The sequence below is a fragment of the Muntiacus reevesi genome, chromosome X (genome assembly GCF_963930625.1).
Source record: "Muntiacus reevesi chromosome X, mMunRee1.1, whole genome shotgun sequence".
NCBI lineage: Eukaryota > Metazoa > Chordata > Mammalia > Artiodactyla > Cervidae > Muntiacus > Muntiacus reevesi.
In genome coordinates, this window is record NC_089271.1 from 54002806 (window position 1) to 54029445 (window position 26640).

The 26640-nt window shown below is 39.1% G+C and overlaps 1 non-coding gene across 1 annotated transcript; it reads right to left on the reverse strand.

The window, feature by feature from the left end:
- Nucleotides 1–22961: 22961 nt before the first annotated feature.
- LOC136154835 (U6 spliceosomal RNA) lies at nucleotides 22962–23068 on the reverse strand. Its single transcript, XR_010660544.1, has one exon. It is a non-coding gene; the product is annotated as a U6 spliceosomal RNA (small nuclear RNA).
- Between the last annotated feature and the right edge of the window lie 3572 nt (nucleotides 23069–26640).

Consider the following 26640-nt stretch of genomic DNA (forward strand, 5'->3'; position numbering starts at 1 on the left):
GACTGGTTTGATCTCCTTGCTGTCCAAGGGACTTTCAGGAGTCTTCCCCAGCACCACACAGTTCGAAGGCATTATTTCTTTGGCATTCTGCCTTCTTTGCAGTCCAGCTCTCACAACAGTATGTGACCACTGGGAAGACCATAGCCTTGATTATACAGACCTTTGTCAGCAGAGTAATGTCTCTCCTTTTCAACACACTGTTTAGATTTGTCATCACTTTCCTGCCAAGAAACAATCGTCTTCTGATTTCATGGCTACGGTCACCATATGCAGTGATTTTGGAGTCCAAGAAGAGGAAATCTGTCACCTCTTCCACCTTTTACTCTTCTTTTTACCATGCAGTAATGGGGTCGGATGCCATGATCTTAGGTTTTTTAATATTTAGTCTTAAGCCACTCTTCCACTCTCCTCCTTCACCCTCATCAAGTGGCTCTTTAGTTCCTCTTCACTTTCTGCCATTAGAGTGGTATTATCCACATATCTGAGGTTGTTGGTGTTTCTCCCACCTATCTTGATTCTAGCTTTTAATTCATCCAGCCCGGCATTTCTCATGATGTGCTCAGCATATGGGTTAAACAAACAGAGTGACAGAAGACTGCCCTGTCATACTCCTTTCTTGATCTTGAACCAATCAGTTGTTCCATACAGGGTTCTAACTGTTGCTTCTTGATCTGCATACAGGTTTCTCACAGGATAGGTAAGATGGTCTGGTATTCCCATCTCTCTAAGAGCTTTCCACAGTTTGTCATGATCCACACAGTCAAAGGTTTTAGTGTAGTTGATGAAACATAGATGTTTTTCTAAAATTCTCTTGCTTTCTCTATAATCCAGCGAATTTTGGCAGTTTGAACTCTAGTTCCTCTTCCTTTTCTAAATCCAGCTTGGACATCTGGAAGTTTTTGGTTCACATAATGCGGAAGCCTAGCATGCATGATTTTAAGTTGAAAAGTTATGTCCACACAAAAACAAGCACGTGACTTTTTATAGCAGCTTTATTCCTTCCTAATTGCCAAAATATGGAAGCCACCAAGATGTCCTTTAATATGTAAATGGGATAAACAAATTAGTACATGTATACAATATAATATTAGTTAGCAATGAAACTAAATGAGCTATGAAGCCATGAAAAGACATGGAGGAAACTTAAATGCATATTGATAAGTAAAGTGAAAGAAAGTAAAAGTGAAAGTCGCTCAGTCATGTCGGACTCTGCAACCCCATGGACTGTAGTCCATGGAATTCTCCAGGCCAGAATACTGGAGTGGGTAGCCTTTCCCTTCTCCAGGGGATCTTCCCAACCCAGGTCTCCCACATTACAGGCAGATTCTTTACCAGCTGAGCCACAAGGGAAGCCTGTCTGAAAAGGCTACATACTCTATGATTCCATTCATATGACATTCAGGAAAAGGCAAAACTATAGAGACAGTAAAAAGATTAGCAATTGCTACCAGTTCAGAAGGAGGGGAGTGGGGAATGAATACATGGAGGATAGGGGACTTTTAGGACAGTGAAAAGCTTCTGCATGACACTGTAATGGTAGATACATGGCACTATGTATTTGTCAAAATAGCCATGTAATATACAGCTGAAAGAGTGAACTTCCTGTAAACTACAGACTTTCATTAATAATGATGTGTCAATATTGGTTCATTGGCTGTTAACAAGTGTACCACAATAATATAAGCTATTAATAATAATAGTTATTATTAGAAGAGGAAGGAAGGATAGTATATGGAAAGTCTGTAATTCCTCCTGTTTTTCTCTAAACCCAAAACTGCTCTTTAAAAAAGAAAGTTTATTAAAACAAACAAACAAAAAAGGCTTTTTGGGTACAATGAGCTCTGAGCCAGGGCAAATAATGATGAGTCATATGTGTGGGTGTTTCCAAGAACTTTCAGATAGGTCAAATTGTAACATTTTTCTGGGAATGGGACTTTTTGAGGACCTTAAACCCAACCTGCCCCCTCCAGTGGCTTCTAGGCTACAAATTTTCACAATTACTGGTATTATCAGGTTGTTGTTTTTCAAAGCTACTGTGGAGGCAATGAGACAGGGATTAGAATAGAATAAGTTAAAATGCCACACAGCTCACTTGGGGGTTCAGTCATTTTTCTTGAATAATTGATTTTTGAATTGTTGCAAGCCTTTGGCTAATTCTAGAATTCTGAAAAAGTTGAGTTTTTAGAGGGGAGTCGTGCCACAGGATCTTAGTTTCCCAACCAGGGATGGAATCCATTCCCTCAGCACTGAAAGTGTGGAGTCCTAACCACTGGACTGCCAGGGAATTCCCCAAAAATTGACTTTTAATAATTTTTTTGCCAATGTTCTTATTGATTTTATTGAGTGGATTTCTGGAAGTCCTTGCTGAACCATCGCTGAAGTGCTCTTCTATTAACCCTATTTCACTGTGATTTTCTCCATAGATCCAAATCTTCTCTACTCATTCATTTGTTCAACGGGTACGAAATTCCCCAGATAGTCTATTTCTAATCATTCTATGGAGCTTTAAAAAGACTTAGAAACCAGAGTGTTTATATACTTTTATGCCTTTCTGCATATCTACACATATACCCCACCCTTCACATACATACATTTAAATCCATCCATCCATCTTATTCACTTATCCATCCATCTATTCCATATGCGATCTCATTTGCAACTATAGTTCATTGCTAGAATTCATTTGAAAGTAGAGTTAATGTGGAGGAAGATGATGTCCCTACACAGGGAAATCGAATGCTTTTATCTCTTTCTCATCTTTGTAGATTTTAATGCTTTTATATTCAGCAAGCTTAAACCTAGTGCTAAACCTTAAACCTAGTGCTTTAATCTTGCCCTGGGACTGCCAACAGAAAAATATCAGAGAAAGCAAGGTGGGAGGGGGCTTGGGTCAGAGAGGCAGAAGCAAAGGGATTTCCACACAGCAGAAATGTGTCAAATACTTGTACAATGTCTATTAAGTAGGAGGAGCAATCTCAAGTGGGTGTGGAGGGATGGGTTGCAGCTAATAAGGAAGCTTAGTGTAACTGTACCATTTCTCACAGAAATAACAAAACCCCAGCTAAAATCTGCCAGGATTCTTTTCTGGCACTACATGCATATTATACTTTACTAGAATCCTAATATATTTTGCTACTACTTCTGCTGCTGGCAACTCAACTGATAAGTCTGATAGAACTTCATGGTGCTAAGGCTTGGGAGGTGAGCAGCCGATTGAGTCTACTTTTTCCTTTTTTTTCAGACCCTTACTCACCCAACTGAAGATAATGTTTTTGAAGCTGAAAGTGAAGCTCTGGCAAAACCCTTAAATGGCATGTGTCTACCAATCATCTCCAGGTGGCTAGGATGGCTACATTCTATAGAATCTTTCATGGCAAACATGTTAGGATTGCTTGTACTAGACCATAGCATGTTAAATCAATTACTGCAAGCGAGAGCTAAGTGTCCATGACAGAGGAATGTATAAAAATGATGTGGTACATATACAAATGGAACATTACTCAGCCATAAAAAAGAATGAAATAATGCCATTTGCAGCAACATGGATGCAACTAGAGATTATCATACAAAGTGAAGTAAATCAGAAAGAGAAAGACAACTACCATATGATCTCACTTATATATGGAATCTAAAAACAAAACCAACCAACCAACAACAAAACTTAAGCTTAGAGACACAGAGAAAGATTGGTGATTGCTGGGTGGCAAGGGGAGAGGCACAAAACAAATGAACAGGAGGGTCAAAATCATAGTAACTGAAGAAAAGTTACATGGCTCAAAATAGCCTGCAGTTAAAACTCCCCTCCGGGTTCTCCCCACCATTCTATGCAAAACAAAGAACTCTCTCACCCACAGGAAAAAAAAAAACAAAAACGGACTTTAAGGTTGATTACGCCCAGCTCCCAGCCGGTCCAGCCTCTGGCCGACCTCTAGATTTCCTTGCCCCAGCCATTTGAGAGATAACTACTCTGAACAACCTTGGAGAAGAACAGGCCCCCTTAAGACAGTAGTTCCACATATATGCCTAGATAAACTTGCTCTTTTCTTGGGTTAGTGCAGCAGCTCACTTATCTGACTGCTGCCCTTTCTTGCCTCATTAAAGGTGATCTGTTCCTGTAAAGTGCTGGTCTCTTTCTTTTTCCAAACCTCATCTTCTCTAACTCCCTTACCCTACAGGGACTATAGTTAATAATACTGTATTGCATATTTGAAAGTTGCTAAGAGTAGGTTTTAAAAGTCCTCAATATAAAAAAAAAATTGTAACTGTATGCTAATGAGTGTTAAAGACATTGTGGTCAGCATTTTGCAATGTAGACAAATATTGAATCGTGTTGTATACCTGAAACTAATACAGTGTTATATGTCAATTATACTTCAATAAAAAAATACATTTTAAATTGTGAAAAAGTCAACCAATTTTAGATATTAATCATACCTACAAAATACCTTTACAATATTTAGACTAGTGTTTGAAAAACAACTGGGCACCATAGAGTAACCAAATTAACACAGAAAATTAACCATTACGGGGTGTTTAGGGGAGTGGACATCTTTGGGACAGCATTGGTTTGATCCTCAAAGACAAAATCTGCTATCCCCTCATCAAATTGCTTATCAAGGTTGAAACCTCCAGACTCAGTCACTCAACCATATTTAAAACACAGCACCTATTATATTGGACCACACTCTCTCTGTCCCTGGAAAGGCAAATACTGAGGTTAGAAGAAAAGAGAGAGTTCAGAGTCCTGCCTCCAAATGGTCTTTAAAAAGAAGAGATTTCCTACCTTTGTCATACATCTGTCATCCAATAGTTTCTTCATCTATAGAATGCAGATAACAATTGTGTTTACCTCTTATAGGTTTTGGAAAGATGAAATTGAATTAAAGTGTTTAAACCAATACCTTGCACATTAATAATCACTATGTAAACCAGCTATTATTATTATTGGCTTGTGGCTATTATTATTATTTGCAGAGGCAGCATCTGCCTCGTAGTGGCTTACTTGGGCTTCCCTGGTGGCTCAGATGGTAAAGAATCCACCTGCAATGTGGGAGACCTGGGTACGCTCCCTGGGTTGGGAAGATCCCCTGGAGAAGGGAAAGGCTACTCACTCCACTATTCTTGCCTGGAGAATCCCATGGACAGAGGAGCGTGGTGGGCTACAGTCCATGGGGTCTCAAAGAGTCAGACATGACTGAGCAACTAAGCACAGCACTGGTACAGCCCTCTGTAATGTGTGAAGTCAGCAAATGCAGGACCTCTTCTGATATTGGTCTCTTCTTAAGCTCCAGTGACAGCACCGATAGGAAGCTTAGAGGGCTTTAGCCTCTGTCCTTCATATCACCGTAAGCTACCCCCAATAAATATATCACATGATTAAAAAAAGTATGATACCACATTAAAACAGAACAAGCAAGTCCCCTAGCCTGTGCCCACCTCTTCTGTTCTTTTCACCCATTATCAACCTCTTACAGAGAAATTCTTGAGACTCTAAAGCTGTCTACACAACAGCTCTATATTACCCACATAAACTGACCCTCTCTTCTCTTTCTCTCTCTTAATCAAAACCCTATGAATTAAGAAATTCATCAACCTCAAGAAACTGAAGCCCAAAGAGTTAAAGGGACTTTCCCAAAACCACACAGTTACTAGCCAGTAGAGCAGGAATTTGAACGCAGATATGTGGGACTCAAGCCTGGCTTTGTCCACACTACCACACTAATGCATTCCAAGATAACCATGGTTTCAAATGGTTTAACTCCTAGCTTAAACAGAGTTTGCATTCCAAACCAGGAGTCATGTAGATGCAAAAAGCATGAATCTAAAGGAAGGAATTTAAAAAATAAATTGTAATCTCTTTGGGCTATGGAAAGAAACATGATGAAGACAGACTTTTTAAATAGACAAAAAAGGATGCCTTCCAGAATTAACCAGTTACCTTTATCCTTGTTATAAATAATTTTAGCATATGTTCTTGGTAATGTCATACAGCAGTCAATTTATACAACTGGAATGTTTAGGCAGTGTGGCAAGACAATAGGGGAGAGATCTGGAGGCAGGAGGTCTTTTAGAGATGCTACCAAAGCATACCTTTGCATAAAGGCTAGACCTTAGACTTAAGGTGGCCATCTTCCTGACAAGTCAGTTCAGGTGGAGGCAGAAGATTAAGGAAGTCTCCTTATGGCTCTTAGTTTGGGAGAGGAATGACAGCAGAGACTGCTGGAGAGCCCAGTGTTAAGATCGGAGCCCTGTAATGTTTTCTCTTTCTAGGAATGCACTCTGCCAGGCTGCAGAGAACTTGAAAGAACTTTGGATTACTTTGGGACTTGCCATATCTTACCTAAGCTGTCAATGTGGAAAATCACAAAGTAATTACGAGTGCTTTCACTGTCCTTCTAAATTAGACAATAAATAGGATGAATCACTGAATCCGTACTTTCCAAGCTCACTGTAACATACTGAGAAAGGTAATTACTGAGTGAAAAGCCAAGAGCTACTCAAGCCAAGGTAGCCTCAAGGAATATGTATGAAAGGGAGGAGATTTAGAACACATACACCTGTATATTATTGGCATTTTACATATCATGAAACATAGCAAGATATTCTAAATTTGCAAACAAACACAGCTACAAAAAAGTCCCTCATAGCTACTCTCTTCCACCCCACCCCAAAGACAGCTGCTGGGAAGCTTTTGCCAATTATTGAAAGCCCCACAAAGAACTCACCTATTCTTCCCATTTGCCTGACCAACAGCACCACTAAATCAACAGCATGAAACAATTGAATCTCCTTTGGCAATGAAAAAACACACTCACATGCAAACACAAACACCAGTTTAGTGGATGGGAGAACTTACACTTCTGAAGCAAGGACCTGGAGAGACACCCCACCATGTGTGACAGAGGACAGGCAGGATATGGTGGCAGTCTTCAAGCAAACACCATTTTTATAACACTGCCCCCAAACTCCCCCGCCCCCCCCCCCCACTGGCTCAGAAATTTAAAATCATTCCCAGTGCCCACTGCATCAAGTCCAAGTTCTGAAATTCCCTGATTTTAGAAATGAAGTGTTTCATAATCAATTTCACCCCTATTTCCCAGTATATGAAATTCTTTACAGGACTCACTGTCTTCCTATGGAGAGGAAAATTAACACTTTGGAATTTCCACTTGTGATTTTAACTATATATAAGTGCAATGTCAATGTTCAACTTCGGGTTAAAGTTTGCAATTTTGCTAAAGCATAGATCTGAATTAGCCTTGCTGTGGAAGTTGGTATGCAACATCCTGACCCTTAGCTAGTCATGGCACCTAATATGCCCTCTAGCATACATGTTGTGATATAACACTACTGTTCTTCCTAAGAGTCAGTGACATAGGAGTACCATCCCTGTTTTACAAATGAGGCAATTGATGAGATTAAAAATGATATATTCTTTCAACAAACAGTGATAGAGTGTGTTCTGGAAATTAGGGATAGAGCAGCAAACAAAAGAACAGTTCTGAAGCTTATATTGTTGAGTGGTGAGCATGAAAATAAATAAAGCATAAAGAAGGCTGAGCACCGAAGAAATTGTGGTACTAGAGAAGACTCTTGAGAGTCCCTTGCAAGGAGAACAAACCAGTCAGTCCTAAAGGAAATCAATCCTGAATATTCATTGAAAGGACTGTTGCTGAAGTTCCAATACTTTGACTATCTGATGCGAAGAGGCCACTCACCAGAAAAGACCCTGATGCTGGGAAAGATTGAAGGCAAAAGGAGAAGAGGGCAGCAGAGGATGAGATGGTTAGATAGCATCACTGACTCAACGGACATGAATTTGAGTGAACTCTGGGAGATAGTGGGAGACAGAGGAGCCTGGTGTGCTGCAGTCCAGGCAGTTGCAAAGAGTCGGACACAACTTAGCAACTGAATAACAACAATAACAAAACATAAAAATAATCAAGTAATCTAATAAACAATATGATCACAATGAAGAAATGCTTTATGAAAAGACATCTAGTCTTAAACAAAAGGATGAGAAAATGACAAGATGAACAAAGACAAGATTATAATTCCAGCACAAAACAAAGTAGATGCCAGGCAAACGGCTGAATGCAGACTCTCACACCACTTCATGCAAAAGCCCCCAGTGCAATGAAGCGGTTCTTGATGTGATGTTGTTGAAGTGAATGAAACAGAATATCAAGCCCTACAAAACAGAGCCTTTACCAAAAATGCTTTATGTTTTTTAAATGTATGCTTAAAAGTAAAATACAAATGATGTTCATTCAACTGATCAAATTTTTAGAATCTACTATGTGTAAAGTGCTACTCTATACCTGGAGGATACAGAAGTGAACAAGAAAGACTTAAGTGAATTTCTGCCCTCTAAGAGCTGAAATTTGTGTGGAAAAAGGAAAATAAAATAGTCTACAAATACACAAATTAGATTATTTTACATATGAATATTTTATTGAATGCATATAATTAACTAAAGGTCAACATTTTGTAGTTCCTTGTTTCTTATGAGTTAAAATTTATGTACAATAATGTGCACACATTTTGTACTTTTTCTTTAAATTAGGGAATAGCAATTTGGTAGGTGAAGGGGGAAAACAATGGCAGAAGAAAAGAGCAAAAAATAATGATTTTTTTCCTTTATACAAAAAGTATAGGTCCCATATATTCATATAAACACTTGTATGACAGTCTCTAGGTCCATCCATGTCTATGCAAATGGCACTGTTTTGTTCCTTTTTATGACTGAGGAATATTCCATTATATGTATCTACCACATCTTCTTTATTCATTTGTCTCTTGATGGACATCTAGGTTGCTTCCATGTCCTGGCTATTGTAACCAGTGCTGCAATGAACATTGGGGTACATGTGTCTTTTTGAATTATGATTTTCTCCAGGTATATGCCCAGGAGTGGGACTGCTGGATTATATGGTAGTTCTATTTTTATTGTTTTAAGAATGAATACCAGAAGTAGAATTACTCTCTTAGCAGTGAGTTTACCTTTTAAAATTGTTTTTTCCCCTTTAGTTTTAACACAGCCTGAAACACAGAAGTGGGCACAATGGCATAAACATAAAACTCCAGAAGTCCTCTAGTACTGTCTTGAGGATCAGGAAAGGTAATTTCTACTGCTTAGCGGGAGTACAGAACTCTCTCCCCTTTTTAATCTTCCCACTAACAGTGTACAGGTTTTTAAACAAAACAGTGATGTAGTCTTATTGAGGGTTTTAAGGATCATTCCAATAGATGTGTAGAGAATGGTATGTAAGAAGGGCTAGAGTGAAAGCAGAGAGAGTAGTAAAGAATCTAGTGCAGGAGTTCTGGTTCTAGGTTAAGATGGACTGAGCATGCTTCACCCTGTCTGTCGCATTGAAAACAAGTATAAAACCAGGACAGAATACACCACAGCAATTTAAGTTCCCTGTAAACAGCAGCAAGAAAAAGAAACAAAAAATACCAAAAGTAGAACCACCCTATTAGCAGCGAGTTTACTCTTTTTTTTTTTTTTTTTTAAATATTATTACTCTTTTTTTTTTTTAACGCTTTCCCCCCTTTTGTATCCCCTAGTCTTAACGCAGCCTAAAACACAGAAGTGGGCACAATGGCATAGACAAAGAAATCCAGAAGTCCTCTAGTACTGTCTCGAGGGTCAGGAAAGGTAATTCCTAGTGCTCAGAGGGATAACAGAACTCCCTCCCCTTTTTAATCTTTCCACTAACAATGCACAAGTGTTCCCTTTTCTCCACATCCTTGCCAACACTTATTTCTTGTCTTTTTGATAATAGCCATTCTGACAGGTATGAGGTGGTATCTCATTGTGGTTTTGATTTGCATTTCCCTGATGGTTAGTGATGTTGAGCATCTTTTTATGTGCCTGTTGGCCATCTGTATGTCTTCTTTGGAAAAAATGCTTATTCAGATCCTGTGCTCACTTTTTAATTGGATTGAGGGTTTTTGTTTGTTTTTCTGTCATTGAGTTGTACAAGTTCTTTATATATATTGAATATTAACACTTTGTCAGATATTAATATATGATTTGCAGATATTTTCTCCCATTTAGGTAGTTGTCTTAATTTTGTTGATGATTTCCTTTGCTGTGGATAAGCTTTTCTTTTGGATGCAATCTAGCTTGTTTATTTTTGCTTCGGTTGCCTTTTCTTATGCTGCTGCTGCTGCTAAGTCGCTTCAGTCGTGTCCGACTCTGTGTGACCCCATAGACGGCAGCCCACCAGGCTCCTCTGTCCATGGGATTTTCCAGGCAAAAGTACTGGGCCTTTTCTTATAGTCATACCCAAAAAACAAATAATCACCAAGACTAATGTCAAGGAGCTTACCACCTTTATTTCCTTCTAGGAGTTTTGTGGTTTCACATCTTACATTCAAATCTAAAGACTTGTTTGAATTAATTTTTGTGTGTGATATAAAAGAGGGGAATAGTTCCATTCTTTTGCATGTGGCTGTCCAGTTTTCCCAACACCATTTAGTGAAAAGACTGTCCTTTCCCCATTGTATATTCTTGGATCCTTTATCATAAATTAATTGACCGTATATGCAAGGGCTTATTTCTGAGTCCTCTGTTCTGTTCAGTTGATCTATGTGTTTATTTTTATGCTGATACCATACTGTTTTGATTACTATAGCTTGTAATAAAGTTTGAAATCAGGGAGCAAGATGTATAAACCTTTTCTTCTTACTCAAGTAAATATTAGTTGACTTTAAATAAAATAAATTACACTCGGGCCTGGTGCACTGGGAGGACCCAGAGGAGTCGGGTGGAGAGGGAGGTGGGAGGGGGGATCGGGATGGGGAATACGTGTAACTCAATGGCTGATTCGTGTCAATGTATGACAAAACCCACTGAAATGTTGTGAAGTAATTGGCCTCCAACTAATAAAATAAAATTTAAAAAAAATAAAAATAAAAAAAAAATAAAAATTACCCTTAATAGTGTGCTGATCCAAGCCCTACAAGCTAAAACTGAAGTTTCCCAGGAAAGGAGGAATTCTGCCTAAGAGGTAACATAGAAATCCTGCCTGAGTTTTTAGCCTATTAGCCTACATATTTTGAAATTGCCAGCCCACATAATCACATGAGCCAATTCCTTAAAATAAATCTCTTTATTTATACATTTCCTATTGATCTTGTTTCTCTGGAGAACCCTGACTGATACATACTCCATGGTCTGCTGTCTTTGACAGTAACCACTTATTGCAGTCAAAAACCAAAAATGAACATGCTATACCTTCACCTCTTCCTCACCCCAACCTGCTTAGTATCTCTGCAAGCTATTGAGCCTCCTGGGACCCTAAGTTCCTCTTAGTACCTCAGATGAACATATTGGCCCCTACCTTGCTGATTGTGTTCATAATATTTCATAAATGGTATGACATGTGCTCTGACCAACCAGAAAGTACACTGCCCAAAAACCAACTAGTCAGCCATATTGATTAAAAAACAGCCCTAGCTTATGGTGAAGATCCATTGTATGAGGGAGCTTATTAAAAAGTCATAGTCTTATTCCAAATCAGCAGCTCTCAGTGGCTTGGAGGAATCTGTGTTTTTAACAAGTTCTCTAGGGATTATGATTATCAAGCAAGCTTGGGAACTGCAGAAATAATGTCTAGGATCTAGTATATATGGTAGACTCTTGTATTTTAAACATCACTTGTTCCCATCAAAACCCTTTGGAAAAGGGTACGAGTAATGAGTTATTCTATCTCTGGAAGAACAAAAACAAACCTCTAACTGATTACTTATTCAGAGAAAATATGCAAGGATTTCAGATCATACTATAATATGCAAACATTTTATTCATGGGAACCCTGGTCTATAGGAATGGGGAATTTTCCCATAATGAGAAGAAATAGAGTGTCACATGATTTTGACTAGTGACCTGTGATGCTTCAAGTCTTGAAATTCAGGAACATGGGGTTCAGTCTGACTCCAAGAAACTAGTTACATGACTGTATGCAGGACATAAAACATCTCTGAACTTCCAGTTTTCATTTATACAATGGAGACAATATTTGCCTAGTTTCTTTCATAGGATAATATGATAATCAAATAGGATCAGGAAAAAAAGAGCACTTAGAAATTAAATTCTATGTCTAACTTCTTCATTGTATAGATGAAGAACCTAAGGACCCAAGAGAAGGATATGTCTCATGGTTTCTAAGCCACTCAGTTGGAATTAGGATGGCACTCCTATGAGTAGAATTATGATGTCATAATGCTACCATAGAAAAGGTGACTTTGAAGTCAGTCAAACCTGAAGTCAGTCCCTACTCTTGCATTTACCCTTTGACCTTTGACAAATTATTTCACATCCACATGCCTCAACTTCTTCATTAGTAAATGTGTGGGAAAATAGTACCTATCTCATAGGATTGTGTTGAACAGTAAATGGATGTAAAAGATGTGGTAGACGGTAATTGCTCAGTAATGTCAGTGCTTTTTTTGTTCATCCAGTGCTCATTCTCTAATCTTACTGTCACATCATGACAGTTTCCAGATCTCATGAAATCCCTGTATTTGCTTGTGACAGACAACATGGCAAGTGTTAGAGTGGGATGGTAGCATGGGAGTGGGGAAGTACCTTTTTTTCTATAGATTAATCAGTTTTCCTGCAGAATGGACCTGAGGTGAGGTTTCCAAGTATGTTCTAAGGGCCTCTTCCTCATAAAAAAATCTGTAATCTACAGAAGTTGTCAGCACAAAAAATTCAGAACAACAATATTTATGGTTCTTGTTATTTGCACTGGATCCATTCTCATCTTTTCCAAAGATGGCTTTTGAAATGCATATTTTAGACCTGCTCTCAGACTGCTCTTAAGTTTAAACTCTCATATTAAATACAGAAATAATTGTTCCCTCCTCTAATTTTATCTTTTCAAGATATGAATACTTTGCCCAAACTAGGGTGCTATTATGGGCCACAGTGTCATAGGTAAAGGACCTAAGTACTGCCTCAAGAATCATATGTTCAACTTAGCGACTGAACAATTCTCACAATATTGAATCCTTACTATGTGCCAGGCACCATTCTAATAGTTTTGAAAGTATTAACTTATTTGATCCTCAGACACTCCCTAACAAAATAGACACTATTATTTTCTCCATTTTATAGACGAATAACTGAAGAAAAAAAGGTTAAGAGACATATTCAGAATGGCAGAACTAGTCAATGGCAGAACCAGGTAATCCTTGTTTCTCTGATTTCATTGGCCTTACAGGATAATAGCAATAATAACAAGTATGAGTTATTATATACATGCAGATGTTATACCTCCTTATCATCACAACAGCCTTAGGAGGCATTTGACAAATGAGGAAATTAAGGTGCAACAAGGTAGGGTAACTTTCCCATGGTAATGTAGCCAAGTAACAAGTACAACAATGATTGAAGCCAGGCAGTGTAAGGTCAAAGCCTTATAACAGTCTAAACAACTGCCATTTTACTGCCCTATCAAGAGCCTAAGCAATAACCACAATGGACTTTCACTCTTCAGTAAAGATAATAGTACTGCTTTCCTTTGGTCTAATGCAAAAATACATAGGTGTTGAAATCAGACCTAATTCCAAATTCTAGTTAAATCACTTGCTGTGTAACCATGGGCAAGTAACTTAACCTTTGTGAGCCTCTGTAAAATGGAGATGAAAATAATACCCAATTCATCTAGTAGATGATAACATACATAAGAAGCCTAGCATAGTTTCTGGCAAACAAATAGGAGCTCCCAAATTGTAGGCAGTTACTCCTTCCCTGTTCTTTTTCCTTCTGTTGGCAGATCAAGCATGATTTTCTGCTTGAAAATGGAGAGTTTGTCTCATGCTGCAGTGCTCTTGTTACTGCCTGACACTGTTCTCTTCCTTTTGAGAAAAAAGATTTTACCTCTTTGGAAATTCACTGTTTGAGGTAGACATTCCAGTCTTCCCATATGAAATATCCTCCTACTCAACCTTAATACAGTATTGAAATGTGGCTCCTTCAAAACCTTACAAAAAATTAAGTTGAATAGTCTAACAAAATAACTTGGCTTTCTCTTTCCTCTCCAACAGGTTATCAAGCTGTTGCTTCCTGCATGCAGCAGAGCTGGAGTCAGTCTGTAAGGCTTTCCTCTTTTCCTATGATCCTCTATTTCAACTTTGGCACCCTGCAGGGGAGTCAAGCTCATTGGCACTTAAGTATTTGCACTTTATATCCAGATAGAAAGATGTCAGCTGCCTGGGGCGAGGAGCCCTTGGTGGAGATGGTACTAGTGTTGTCTCTATTTAGGCATGAAAATTCTCCAGAGCCCCTCTGGTGAGTCCAAGGGCATCTGGTGGTGCTTCAGATAAACTGCCTAGACAGGAACAGAGATAGGGCAGGAGAGGGAAAAAGTAAGCTTTGCACTTTATTACCACTGTTTTTCTTTTAGTTGATCCATTTTTACTTTACCCTGGTATGTAAATTTATTCACATTTAGCTCATTATCTTTGGAGTATGTACCTTAGCTAATGTTTACCTACTCTTCCCTTCCTTTTGCAGGAAAAGGTCACCTTTCATTCCAATCCCATAGAAAGGCAATCCCAAAGAATGCTCAAACTACCACACAATTGCACTCATCTCACATGCTAGGAAAATAGTGCTCAAAATTTTCCAACCTAAGCTTCAAGAATACGTGAACTGTGAACTTCCAAGCTGGTTTTAGAAAAGGCAGAGGAATCACAGATCAAACTGCTAACATCCACTGGATCATCAAAGAAGCAAGAGGGTTACAGAAAAACATCTATTTCTGTTTTATTGACTATGCCAAAGCCTTTGACTGTGTGAATCACAATAAACTGTGGAAAATTCTGAAAGAGATAGGAATACCAGAACACCTGACACACCTCCTGAGAAATTTGTATGCAGGTCAGGAAGCAACAGTTAGAACTGGACATGGAACAACAGACTGGTTCCAAATAGGAAAAGGAGTATGTCAAGACTGTATATTGTCACCCTGCTTATTTAACTTATATGCAGAGTACATCATGAGAAATGTTGGGCTGAATGAAGCACAAGCTGGAATCAAGATTGCTGGAAGAAATATCAATAACCTCAGATATGCAGATGACACCACCCTTATGGTAGAAAGTGAAGAAGAACTAAGGAGCCTCTTGATGAAAGTGAAGGAGGAGAGTGAAAAAGTTGGCTTAAAGCTTAACATTCAGAAAACTAAGATCATGGCATCTGGTCCCATCACTTCATGGCAAATAGATGGGGAAACAGTGGAAACAGTGTCAGACTTTATTTTCTTGGGCTCCAAAATTGCTGCAGATGGTGACTGCAGCCATGAAATCAAAAGACACTTGCTCCTTGGAAGAAAAGCTATGACCAAACTAGATAGCATATTAAAAAGCAGAGACATTACTTAGCCAAAAAAGGTCCATCTGGTCAAGGCTATGGTTTTTCTAGTAGTAATGTATGGATGTGAGAGTTGGACTATAAAGAAAGCTGAGTGCCAAAGAATTGATGCTTTTGAACTCTGGTGTTGAAGAAGACTCTTGAGAGTCCGTTGGACTGCAAGGAGATCCAACCAGTCCATCCTAAAGGAGATCAGTCCTGAGTGTTTATTGGAAGGACTAGTGTTGAAGCTGAGACTCCAATACTTTGGCCACCTGATGAGAAGAGCTGACTCATTGGAAAAGACTCTAATGCTGGGAAAGATTGAAGGCAGGAAGAGAAGGGGACGACAGAGGATGAGATGGTTGAATGGCATCACCGACTCAATGGATGTGAGTTTGGGTAAACTCCTGGAGTTGGTGATGGACAGGGAGGCCTGGCGTGCTTTGGTTCATGGGGTCGCAAAGAGTCAGACATGACTGAGCAACTGAACTGAGCTGAACTCCTTTTGCATGCTGTAGTTTCCTAAATCACATTTATTAACTTTTATTTTGCCATAATCTTATTTGCTTTCAACCATCTTTATCTTTGTAACTAATATTTGTCTATTTATAAGACACCCCTTGTATGGCTGTCTAGAGAAAAGTACCCTTCATGTTCTTAGCCAAGGGAGTCAGTTACCTTTTACTTTTGATTGCCAGACCTTAGCAGTAGGAAGCCCTTCTCCCTCCTACACCAAACCCTTGACCCTGAAACACTGAATTTGAACAATCACATACCTCCATAAGCCATAATTCCCATCCCAAAATAACAGAAGAAGGAATTGGATGAGTATTCCTCTCCAAGGAGAGACTCTCAATGGAACACCCCATTTTTCTGAATTATCAGATAATCATCGTAAAAAACTTGGGAAGCACATAAAAGCAGATGTCACCTTAACTAGCAGGCAAGTGACCTTGAACTATCCCAATAAGATTCCATGGGAGTATACTTTGCAGGGGACCCATAATTACACTGTCCTTTATTGATTGATTGATTGATTGATTGATCCTGTACATCTCCTCACATACAGAGTACTTAAGGGGGGAATTCAATTTGTGTGGAATTTCCACAACATCCACCCTTACCCCTTTGCCCCAAGAGATATGAATAAGTTGACTAGGGCCAGGGTTGGAAATCTCTCCAGTGGTATTTGTAGAATGGAGGTAACTGTTTTTAAGTACAAACACTCTATACCTTGAAGAACTATAATAATAATAAAAAACAGCTTACCAGTTACTTGAGGGGGGCTAAAATTAGGCATCTTTTTCATCTTCCAACCAGAAATCTTAGCTTCTCATAAGTTATACAGTTAAACAAACAATAGCCACAGAGCCAGACAACCCTAAAGCAAAGGACATCCAGGACTCTACAGGCTCCTTAGAACACGTATCCAAGTATCTAGAGTCGCTTTAGAAATGTGGAAAGATGGGATCCCACCTGCCTTATAAAACACTTACTAGATGCTGAGCAACTGTTCTGAACACAGAACTGTTCTGAACACAGCTAAATATATATATATATATATATATATAAATTCATTTAATTTTCACAGGACTTCCATGGTGGTTCAGTGGTTAAGAATCTGCCTGCCAATGCAGGAGACATGGGTTCAGTCCCTGGCCTGGGAAGATTCCACATGCCAAGGGGGCAACTAAACCTGTGCACCACACTACTGAGCCCACACACCTAGAACCCAAGATGCACAATGAGAAGCCACCACAGTGAGAAGCCTACACGCTGCAACTAGAGAATAGCTCCCCTCACCCCAATTAGAGAGAGCCCTGGTGCAGCAGAAAGACCCAGTGCAGTCAAAAATAAATAAATAACCAAAAAATTATTTATTTTTTTAAAAAATATTAATTTTCACAGTAAAACCTCCAAGGAGATATTAATAATTTTATCCCTATTTTGTAGATGAGGAAACTGAGATAAAGAAACATTAAGTAACTCATCTAGGGTCACACTGCCACTAAAGTAACAGTACCAAGATTTGAACAAAAGTATCTCTGATTTTATAAACAATGCTCTTAATCTTCTATGGGCTACAGTGCTTTGTTTTTCCTAGGTCATTATCTTAGATGTACCAGAATTTTTTTTAAAAAATGGCAGTGTAAAGAGTGGGTTAGTAAAGTCAATCTCAGTTAATGTCAGAGGAATGCTCTCTGCACTGACTAGAATATATTAATAATTAAAATTAATTTCTCTTGATTTTGACCAGGGGCCTCAAAAATACATGCACTTTTTGTCTTAATATTTATATACAAGCAACTCCCGCAGCTCAATTCCAGAAAAATAAATGACCCAATCAAAAAGTGGGCCAAAGAACTAAACAGACATTTCTCCAAAGAAGACATACAGATGACTAACAAACACATGAAAAGATGCTCAACATCACTCATTATCAGAGAAATGCAAATCAAAACCACAGTGAAGTACCATTACACGCCAGTCAGGATGGCTGCTATCCAAAAGTCTACAAACAATAAGTGCTGGAGAGGGTGTGGAGAAAAGGGAACCCTCTTACACTGTTGGTGGGAATGCAAACTAGTACAGCCGCTATGGAGAATAGTGTAGAGATTTCTTAAAAAACTGGAATTAGAACTGCCATATGACCCAGCAATCCCACTTCTGGGCATACACACTGAGGAAACCAGATCTGAAAGAGACACGTGCACCCCAATGTTCATCGCAGCACTGTTAATAATAGCCAGGACATGGAAGCAACCTAGATGCCCATCAGCAGACGAATGGACAAGGAAGCTGTAGTACATATACACCATGGACTATTACTCAGCCATTAAAAAGAATTCATTTGAATCAGTTCTAATGAGATGGATGAAACTGGAGCCCATCATACAAAGTGAAGTAAGCCAGAAAGATAAACACCAATACAGTATACTAATGCATATATATGGAATTTAGAAAGATGGCAACAGTAACCCTATATGCAAAACAGAAAAAGAGACACAGATGTACAGAGCAGAATTTTGGACTCTGTGGGAGAAGGCGAGGGTGGGATGTTTCAAGAGAACAGCATCGAAACATGTATATTATCTAGGGTGAAATAGATCACCAGCCCAGGTTGGATGCATGAGACAAGTGCTCGGGGCTGGTGCACTGGGAAGACCCAGAGGGATCAGGTGGAGAGGAAGGTGGGAGGGGGGATCAGGATGGGAAATACATGTAAATCCATGGCTGATTCATGTCAATGTATGACAAAAACCACTACAATATTGTAAAGTAATTAGCCCCCAACTAATAAAAATAAATGGAAAAAAAATATTTACATTTTCCAGCTAGGGTGCATGAAGCTGGTTTAGGTGTCTATTCTCAGTTTAACAGTCTCATGCAGTCAATGCAGCCAAAGCCTGACATACAGTTAGGCATGATACTCCAAAGCTTCTTGCCATTCTCGATAGGGATTAAGAAGAATGTTTCTTTTGAGGACAGCTATGGGATTTCAAGAAAAAAACACCTGGCTAGAGACATCAAAAAGTATAACCTAGTTTCGATAGCTTCCTACTAAGAGGGTCTGGGGGATGCTGTTTATATCTGCATTGTAAGAACTGGTGTTCATTTATTCAATCATTAAACATTCTTTTATTGAATGCCTATTATGTGGAGGCACTAGAGATATAGGGGGAAAGACAGACAAACCTTGCTATCGAGGACTTGTTCACAATGTTCAGCATGTCTTTGAGGAGTGCTCTCCTTATATTTGAGGTCTTTGGTCACTGAGAGTGATCCCTTCTCTCAAAATATGACACTAAAAATTGCCTGAGTCTCCCCACATGTAAAACAAAGGTGGGACTGAGTACTCCAGGGAAACTGACTGACTCAAGGCTTAGTTTGCAGAAATTTTATTGAGATGCTCTCAGAATTGACTGCTGTCGGGGTGAAAAAAGAAGCAGGATTAGGCAGAGACAGATGTCAAACTACCATAAAGCCTCAACAAAGACTCCAGGTGATCCCACAGGAATTCTGGAATTGGGATCGCCCTCCTGAAATGGAGCCAGCCATCAGTTTTTTGTTTTTTTTTTTTTTTTAACCTCCATATAAAGCAATGAATACATGCATCTTTGGGAATGCAGCTTTGGGCAAGACAGCTTTCTTCAGCACAGTTCAGTCACTCAGTCGTGTCCAACTCTTTGTGACCCCATGAACCGCAGCACGCCAGGCCTCCCTGTCCATCTCCAATTCCCGGAGTCCACCCAAACCCATGTCCATTGAGTCGGTGATGCCATCCAACCATCTCATCCTCTGTCATCCCCTTCTCCTCTTGCCCTCAATCTTTCCCAGCATCGGGGTCTTTTCAAATGAGTCAGCTCTTCGCATCAGGTGGCCAAAGTATTGGAGTTTCAGCTTCAATATCAGTCCTTCCAATGAACACTCATGACTGACTCCCTTAGGATGGACTTGTTGGATCTCCGTGCGGTCCAAGGGACTCTCAAGAGTCTTCTCCAACACCACAGTTCAAAAGCATCAATTCTTCGGTGCTCAGGTTTCTTTATAGTCCAACTCTCACATTCACACATGGCCACTGGAAAAAACATAGCCTTGACTAGATGGACCTTTGTTGACAAAGTAATGTCTCTGCTTTTTAATATAGTGTCTAGGTTGGTCATAGCTTTCCTTCCAAGAAGTAAGTGTCTTTTAATTTCATGGCTACAATCAGCATCAGTAGTGATTTTGGAGCCCAGAAAAATAAAGTCAGCCACTGTTTCCCCATCTATTTGCCATGAAGTGATGGGACCAGATGCCATGATCTTAGTTTTATGGATGTTGAGCTTTAAACCAACTTTTTCTCTCTCCTCCTTCACTTTCATCAAGAGGCTCTTTAGTTCTTCTTCACTTTCTACCATAAGGGTGGTGTCATCTGCATATCTGAGGTTATTGATATTTCTTCTGGCAATCTTGATTCCAACTTGTGCTGCATCCAGCCCAGTGTTTCTCATGATGTACTCTGCATATAAGTTAAATAAGCAGGGTGACAATATACAGTCTTGATGTACTCCTTTTCCTATTTGGAACAAGCCTGTTGTTCCATGTCCAGTTCTAACTGTTGCTTCCTGACCTGCATACAGCTTTCTCAAGAGGCAAGTCAGGTGTTAGGGTATTCCCATCTCTTTCAGAATTTTCCACAGTTTATTGTGATTCACACAGTCAAAGGCTTTGGCATAGTCAATAAAACAGAAGTAGATGTTTTTCTGGAACTCTCTTGCTTTTTTGATGATCCAGTAGATGTTGTCAATTTGATCTCTGGTTCTGCTGCCTTTTCTAAAACCAGCTTGAACATCTGGAAGTTCACAATTCACGTATTGCTGAAGCCTGGCTTGGAGAATTTTGAGCATTACTTTACTAGTGTCTGAGATGAGTGTAATTGTGTGGTAGTTTGAGCATTCTTTGCCATTGCCTTTTTTTGAGATTGGAATGAAAACTGACCTTTTCCAGTCCTGTGACCACTGCTGAGTTTTCCAAATTTGCTGACATATTGACTGCAGCACTATCACAGCATCATCTTTCAGGATTTGAAATAGCTCAACTGGAATTCCATCACCTCCACTAGCTTTGTTCGTAGTGATGCTTCCTAAGGGCCACTTTACTTTACATTCCAGGATGTCTGGCTCTAGGTGAGTGTGAGTGATCACACCATCATGATTATTTGGGTCGTGAAGATCTTTTTTGTACAGTTCTTCTGTGTATTCTTGCCACCTCTTCTTAATATCTTCTGTTTCTGTTAGGTTCATACTATTTCTGTCCTTTATTGAGCCCATCTTTGCATGAAATGTTCCCTTGGTCTCTCTAATTTTATTGAAGAGATCTCTAGTCTTTCCCATTCTATTGTTTTCCTCTATTTCTTTGCACTGATCACTGAGGAAGGCTTTCTTAGCTCTCCTTGCTATTCTTTGGAACTCAGCATTCAAATGGGTATATCTTTTCTTCTTTGCTTTTTGCTTCTTTTCTTTTCACAGCTATTTGTAAGGTCTTCTTAGACAGCCAATTTGCTTTTTTGCATTTCTTTTTCTTGGGTATGTTCTTGATTTCTCTCTCCTGTACAATGTCATGAATGGCTCCGTCCATAGTTCATCATGCACTCTGTCTATCAGATCTAGTCCCTTATATTTATTTCTCACTTCCACTGTATAGTCATAAGGGATTTGATTTAGGTCATACCTGAATGGTCTAGTGGTTTTCCCCATTTTCTTCAATTTAAGTCTGAATTTAGCAATAAGGAATTCATGGTCTGAGCCACAGTCAGTTCCCGGTCTTGTTATTGCTGACTGTGCAGAGCTTCTTCATCTTTGGCTGCAAAGAATATAATCAATCTGACTTTGGTATTGACCATCTGGTCATTTCCATGTGTAGAGTCGAATGACAATTCCCAAAAAGCTATTTTCAGGCCCTGCTTCTAGCACCTAGGAGAATAAAAATACCTGAGTCCTGAAAGGGATTTGAACAGTGTATTAAAGCATCTACTACAGAAGAAATGGACTCTAATATATGAGTCCCTGTCAGAAGTTACAGCCTGTGACCTCATGCCTTTGTTGTTGTGCAGTCACTAAGTTGTGTCCAACTCTTTGGGGCTGCATGGACTGCAGCATGCCAGGCTCCCCTGTCCTTCACTATGTCCCAGAGTTTGCTAAGATTCATGGCCATTGAGTCAGTGACGCTATCTCACCATCTCATCCTCTGCTACTATCTTTTCTTTCTGCCCTCAATCTTTCCCAGCAACAGGTCTTTTCCAATGAGTTGGCTCTTCGCATCAGGTGGCCAAAGTATGTGAGCTTCAGCCTCAGCAACCATCCTTCCAATGAATATTCAGCGTTGATTTCCTTTAGGATTGACTGGTTTGATCTTGCAGTCCAAGGGACTCTCAAGAGTCTTCTCCAGCACCACAGCTCCAAAGCATCAGTTCTTGGATGCTCAGCCTTCTTTATGGTCAAACTCTCACATCCGTACATGACAACTGGAAAAACCATCGTTTTGACTATATGGACCTTTGTCAGCAAAGTGATGTCTCTGCTTTTTAATATACTGTCTAGGTGTGTCATAGCTTTCCTTCTAAGAAGCAAGTGTCTTTTAATTTCATGGCTGCAGTCACTGTCAGTAGTGATTTTGGAGCCTAAGAAAATAAAGTCCAACTGCTGCAAGCTACCACTTGTACCCAGTAGGCTCTGAGGGGTCTCCTAGACCAGGCCCTTCAGGGTAGACGTCAGTGCCTTGAGTTCCATCATAGGCTTCTACAAACCTGGGTGTAGTTACACCTTGCCTAATCTTGGTGAGCAGGATTTTGAGAATAATCTAGAGAGCTCAGTCTGGTTTCTGTATTAAGTTACATGAGAACATCCTAATTTATGAGAGAACTGTAAGCAAAGAGATGCAGTGTCTCAGGGATATATGATTTTATAATTTTGTGCTGCCTCCTGGTGGCCACTCGGCTAATGCACAAAAGAGAAGCCAGGGATTTCATTAATAGAATGATTACCCAGGAAAAGCCATTTTTATTTTTATTTATTTTTTTTTAAGTTTAATGATTTGCTTTAATTCCTCTAAAAATATGGAATGCTTCACAAATTTGCGTGTCATCCTTGCACAGGGGTCATGCTAATCTTCTCTGTATCGTTCCAATTTTAGTATATGTGCTGCCGAAGCGAGCACGAAAAGCCATTTTTAATATGGGCTTTCCCCCCCTTGGAAATGAAGAAACAAATGTCTAAGTTTTGGGTTAAGCTATCTTGAACAGAATTATTCCTATATTTCAAAGTCTTCTATCTTTCATGACCCAACTCAGATGTTTCCTCTCTAAGAAGCCTTCCCAAACTAACCCAGCAATCAGCTCCTCCCTCCTCTCAGCTTCTGTAGGACAGTTTATGTGTCTCTCTAGCCACAGCCTGGACTGAACTTAAGTGGATTACCTTATTTAAGGCTAATACAAATCCTGTGAGCTAGGTATTATTATGATACCTACTTTAAATTTGAGGAAACTAAGACAGAAGAATGAGATAATTGTTTGAAAATCATTTGCCAGATGGACAAGAGCAGGGAGGAAGGAACTGTAGGAAAAGAGAAGTGGGTATGCATATAAGTGTAGGGAAACATGATATGCTTCCTCCATCTGGTATAGTCAGGGGATTATTAATAGTTCCGGTTTTCTGGGGTGAGGTATAAAGTGACAAAGCAGGGGGTATGCTGAGAGAATTGCACAAATAGAATTGTGGTGTTTTAAAAGCAAGAAAGGGGGGAGGATCAAAAGGTACAAACTTCCAGTTATAAAATAAATGCCATGGGAATGTGTAAAAAAGGCAAAAATAATAATAGTTTCCCTGCTTAAAAACACCCAATGCTTCCCACTAAACTTAAAGAATAAAATCCCAACGGGGCCGTATGATCCTGACCATCTCCCTTTCTGACATCATTTCCCTCTGTCTGCTGCCCTTCTCTTTCTGCTGCAGCCACACTGACACCCCTGTCAGCCAACTGAATTCCTGAAACCCAGGGAACCTCCTCTAGGCTCTAGCAGCTTTCCCATGGGTCCAGTTATTTTTATGACTTTCAAGGTCTTCCTCCCAAGTACCCCTTTCATTTCTTGAAGCTCTCTTGTACCCTTTTCACCTCTAGATCACATAAGCTATACTCACTTTCCTCATTTCCACATCAAAACCAAGCACATCAGTAATTTCATCTTAATTGTAAATTGCAAGGATAATTTAAAAGAGAAGAGTGTTCTACAACAAAATGCTTTGCTAGGTAATGAGCTTCTCATCACCAGATGTATTCAAGCAAAAGTTAAATGCCTACTCTAAAGGACTTGTAGAAAGAAAATACTTATTGGGTAGGATTGCACAGAAGACCTTTAAGGTCCTTTCTACCTCTTGAGATTTTATTCTAACTGCACACAAACACATATATACATATTTTCAATTTTACTAAAAGAATTCATGTAGCCCATGACTAAGCAAAATATATAAAAATATAGATTTCTCAAATAAAGTAAGAGAGGCTATTGTATATAAAAGATCAATGTGGGGTTTTTTAACTAGAGTCCTAAAATATTTGAGTTAAAAGGGACTGAATTAAAAAAGAAAAGAATACTTTTTCGTCAATTTTCTTAGCATATGTACTTAGAATATTGCCTGGTACATAGCAGGAGCTAAATAAATGTTGAATGAATGCATAACCAAAGGAATAGATGTAATTTAAATAAAGTTTCAAGAATAAAAGCTGTTCCAAGTAAAACCTCCATAGGTTAGGTTAGGAGAGCCCCACCCCAAGCTTCTGGTTCATGCCATCTCCTGGTGTGTGGAGAGAGTGCCAAACAAGGAAATTAGAGTCCTCATATGGTAAGCCCAGACAGTAAATGACAGGTCAATCTGAGGGGGTCAGATTATGAGGTTCACATCTACACCAAATTCAACATCCTGGTGACCAAACTTATCAAGAAAGGGGAAGGTGTTTTTTAATCTTTTTAAAAAATAGTTTTAATTAAATAATTTTACATTAGATGTATATTGATTCAATATTTTTATACATTATAAAATGATCACCATAATATATCCAATTATCATCAGCCACCATATAAATTTGTTACAATATTATTAACAATATTCCTGTATGTACATTATATCACTGTGACTTATAGCTGGAAGTTTGCACCTATTAATCCCCTTCAACTCTTATCTGTTCTCCCCTCCCCCTTGAAAACATCAAATTTGGTCTCTGTATCTATGAGTCTGTTTTGTTTTGTTTGTTCATTTGTTTTGTTTTTTAGATTCCACATATTAAGAGAAATCACATGGTATTTGTTTTCTTCTGACTTATTTCACTTAGCAAAATACCCTGCAAGTCCCTTGATTTTGCCACAAATGGCAAGATTTCATTCTTTTTTTATGACTGAATAATATTCTTCAGTGTATACATGCATATGTGTGTGTGTGAGTGTGTGTGTGTGTGTGTGTGTGTGTGTGTGTGTGTGTATCTACTGGTTTGATCTTGCAGTCCAAAGGACTCTCAAGAGTCTTCTCCAGCATCACAATTCGAAAGCATCAATTCTTGGGCACTCAGACTTCTTTATGTCCCAACTCTCACAGATGTACATAACTGGAAAAACCATAGCTTTGACTATATGGACCTTTGTTGGCAAAGAGATGTCTCTGATTTTTAATATGCTGTCTAAGTTTGCCATAGCTTTCCTTCCAAGGACCAAACATTTTAAAATTTTATGCCTGCAATCATTGTTCACAGTGATTTTTGAGCCCAAGAAAATAAAGTCTGCTACTGCTTCTAGTTTGGATTCCTTATCTATCTTCACCTTGTTTGATTATTCTGACTAGTGTTTCCAATACTATTTTGGATAAAAGTGATGAAAGTGAGCATCCTTGTATTATTGCTGCTCTTTCAGCTTTTATCAACTGAATATGTTAGGTGTGGATTTGTCATGTATGCCCTTTTTATGTTGAGGTATGTTCCCTCTACATCCACTTTGTTGAGAGGTTTTATCAAAAATGGATGTTGGATTTTTTCCAATGCATTCTCTGCACTGACTGAGATTATAATGAGATTTTTTTTCTCTTTTATATATGTCTTGTTAACATGGTAAATCATGTTGACTGATTTGGGGATCACATTGATTGAATTACTCCTGCATCCCTGGGATGAATCCCATTTGATAATGGTGTATGGTCATTTCAATTTATTTTTGTATTTGGCTTGCTAATATTTTGTTGAAGATTTGCATATATATTCATCAGGGATATTGAACTGAAAATTTTTTTAGTAGTAGTGTCTTTTTCTAGTTTTGGTATCAGGGTAATGTTGGCCTAATAAACAATTTAGGGAGTGATCTTTCCTCTCTGCTGCTGCTGCTGCTAAGTCACTTCAGTCGTGTCCAACTCTGTGTGACCCCATAGACGGCAGCCCACCAGGCTCTGCCGTCCCTGCAATTCTCCAGGCAAGAACACTGGAGTGGGTTGCCATTTCCTTCTTCAATGTATGAAAGTGAAAAGTGAAAGTGAAGTTGCTCAGTTGTGTCCGACTCTTTGTGACCCCATGGACTGCAGCCCACCAGGCTCTTCCGTCCATGGGATTTTCCAGGCAAGAGTACTGGAGTGGGTTGCCATTGCCTTCTCCGCTTTCCTCTCTAATTTTTTAGAATAGCTTCAGGAGGATAGGTATTAACTCTTCTTTAAATGTTGTGCAGAATTCACCTGTGAAGCTGTGTGTTCCAGGGTGTT